Source organism: Propithecus coquereli, unplaced genomic scaffold (genome assembly GCF_000956105.1).
Source record: "Propithecus coquereli isolate 6110/MARCELLA unplaced genomic scaffold, Pcoq_1.0 Scaffold363, whole genome shotgun sequence".
In the NCBI taxonomy this organism is placed as follows: domain Eukaryota; kingdom Metazoa; phylum Chordata; class Mammalia; order Primates; family Indriidae; genus Propithecus; species Propithecus coquereli.
The window spans coordinates 812,194-815,392 of NW_012149319.1; the positions used below are offsets into that span (position 1 = coordinate 812,194).

Below are 3,199 nucleotides of genomic sequence, written 5' to 3' on the forward strand. Positions count from 1 at the left end.
ATTTAATTGAGTACCTATTGTTAATAAATTTTCTGTGGGAAGCAGTCTTTTTCTAGTTTCCCTTTTATAAAAAAAGAATAGTTTAGCTCAATATTTTCAGGTTACATTGGATACCTGAATTTAATAGAAGAAATTAAAGAAGGCCTATAATAGCTCATTCTTACGGACATTTTAAGTATATGCAGAAAATTTTGAAATTCCTTTTATATGCTTTCTATTAAAATTCATGTGATTGAAATTATTGTGATTTATCATATACTTATTTTGGAGTTTAAATGGATATATTATAAGAGAGGAAAGTAAGGACCTTAGGAATTAGTTGACTTTTTTAAAACCAATGAAGTATTTCCTAGCCAAGCCAGAATGAGATATCTGATATTCTAATAATCAGACAATGCTCTTTTCCTCATATGAAGATTTTTCCTCACATAATTTATGCTTTCTCTTTTCTGTTTGTTACATGAGTCTTAGATAATAAGTTAGGTTATCTGGAAATAGCTGTTATAATTCTTCCAGATTGTCCTAAATGATGCTTTTGTGGTATATGCATCCAAATAGTGAGCAAACTTGACTAAACTTCTACTAATAGGGACAGGACAGTTGTGTCTCTACCGTGTATTCATTAATGCAATTCAGTACACCTTAGTGTACCCTAAAGACATGGCTTTTTAGAATGTCCTGAACTCGTCTCATCCTTTTTATTTTTTAATGAACAGGCAAAAATGAAGGGGTTTATTATGAAGAAAAATGGAGGGTGCTTCATATATGTTTAGGGAGAAACTCAAATACATGTTTACATGGATGAATGTGTGTGTATGTTTGTATAAAGACTAGACTTTGTATAGTAAGAAGGAATGAGGAAATCTTTCTGTTCTTCCCTTCTGAAGCACGATCCTTAAGACTCACTGATATGCTATGATCCAAACAAGATTAGGATCTTTTTATTTTATACATTCTCTCCAAATAAATTAAATAGGCAACTCAGATAAAAGATTTGAAATTTTTGTTCTTTTATTTACACAACAGCTATTGTGTATTTTCTTTACACCCAGTTACTCTTAATATAATGTTAGATAGAGAAAACTTAAGTCTTTCATAGGAAACTAAATATTAATATTTTGTGACACATCTAAGTCTTAAAGTCATGAAAAAATGTCAACACTGCCTCTAAACTATTACCTTGATTTGGAGAATATTTGCAAGGCACTTAAAAATATTCTGTTTTCTTGATTTTTCATGTCCTCTTTTATCAACTGGCTAGTTGTATAGTATTCTACATATATCCCAAAAATTACAAATAACATTTATTCTGCACTCTCGATAAAAGGTAAAAAACTGTATGCCAAAGACATATAATATCAAGACATAAGCAGACTCCATGAAATTAATTATAACCTTTTACATATTCTTCTGGAAGTGTGTTTCCAAAGATCAGCTATTGGCATCTATCAACTTCTTGAAAATGCATCAACAAAGTTTGCTGAGGCTTGTAGTGAATTTGGATGTTTGTCAGAGAATTACAAACATAAATGTGACCTATAGAGGTCATTTCACATTTCATCTTAAAATCCTCTCATTACTAAAACTGAGATTGGATAAGTTGGTCAGTCATCTAAGGATGTCACTGTGTTTTCTTTACAGGTTGACACTGGGTCAACTTTCTAAGGAAAAGACCTTGACAAAGAAAGATTCTCCATTAGGAGTCAGGAAGGACAAATTACCATTATCTTTCCAAAAGAAAACATGAGCAAACATTCTTTATGTGGCTTAATGCTGAATATTCTGTATTTAAAATCTCTGAATAAGGCTCTAATAATCTTGTCTCAGAGGCATAGAGCCAAAAATACAGTTATTAGGTTTAACTATACTTAATCTGTCATTAAGCATTATGTCATCTCTCTCTTTGCACTAAATTTGTGTGTGTGTATATGTGTGTGCGTGTATGTATAATTTTCTTTCTTAAAAATATCCATTGAAAAGGACTGTCATGAGACATACATAGTTGAATTATTTAATGGCCATGAAAATAAGATGCTAACAGATTTCAAGCACAAAATATGTTATGTACCTTAAATAATGCCTCAGATTTGTACAATTTCAGCTGACCTAAAAGTTTACTTACACCTAAAATTCTCCTCAAGGGAAATTTTTCATCGTTTATGGACGTCAAAGAAAAGCATCTTGTAATAGGAATTTTGCGATAAAAGCACAATAAAATTTGAAAAATACACGCTTTGAAAATACACATTTTAGCAGCAATCACAAGCGTGAATATAAAAACATATATAAAAAGTGTTAAAGCAAGAATTTTTAAAATGCATTCTCATTGAAAACTATATCCTTGTGCAATTTATAAAGTAGATATTTTTCAGGTATAAAAATATAATTTGGAAACCAATGTGACATTTAGGTCTATTTTTTTCATATAGCTATATTTATGAGACTTGAACATTCCATTTCTTACTGGCCTGGTGTTCTCTGGAAATTTTTATAATGCTATCATAGAACTGTGCTGAATAATAAGAGTGTATAAATGAAACAACCATTTGCAAGTTACAATATATGATGTGGTATGGAAAGCAACTTCACTTCTAGATGCTCATGTGGTATACTTGAGGTCAATATTTGCCAATTTGTCAACAAGTATATGGCATAGAATATGACACTCAGGATTAACATTGAAAACACTGTACCAAATGCCCTCTAACAATTGAAGAAAACAGTGTAATTCTCTTCCTTTCCGTTGCCAATATATAGTTTAATACAGTAATAGTACTATAATGTTGAATAATAGAGCTCACACCTAAACTTCATATTTATTATATGATCTACTCTGTACACATTGATTTTTGAAGTTTTCTTTTAAGACAATATTAATTTCAAGTGAATTTCATCCTATTTCTTTTGAACCATGATTCCACACTTTCTAGGTCTTAATTCTGTTATCCAATGTTTGATCATAGTTTCTCAGCTTTGTATCTCCACAAATATTATATGTATGCCTTTCGTCTTCATAGGAGATGCAACAGAAGGGTTATGCAGATTTGAGTTCAAAATCCAGCTCTTCAATTCCTAGTCTGCAGATATGAGGAAACTTATTTAACCTTTTTGGTAAAATAAGTTTCCCTCAGTTCCCACATGTGTGAAATAGGAATAATTTTACCTTGTAGGATTTTATTTTATTTTATTTTTTGCATTT

General features: G+C 30.6%; 1 protein-coding gene across 2 annotated transcripts in view; it reads left to right on the plus strand.

Moving 5' to 3' along the window:
• The window catches only part of MGAT4C (MGAT4 family, member C), an 89,494-nt gene that overhangs the window by 84,884 nt on the left and 1,411 nt on the right, over positions 1–3,199 (plus strand). The gene's annotated exons all lie outside the window — the stretch shown is intronic.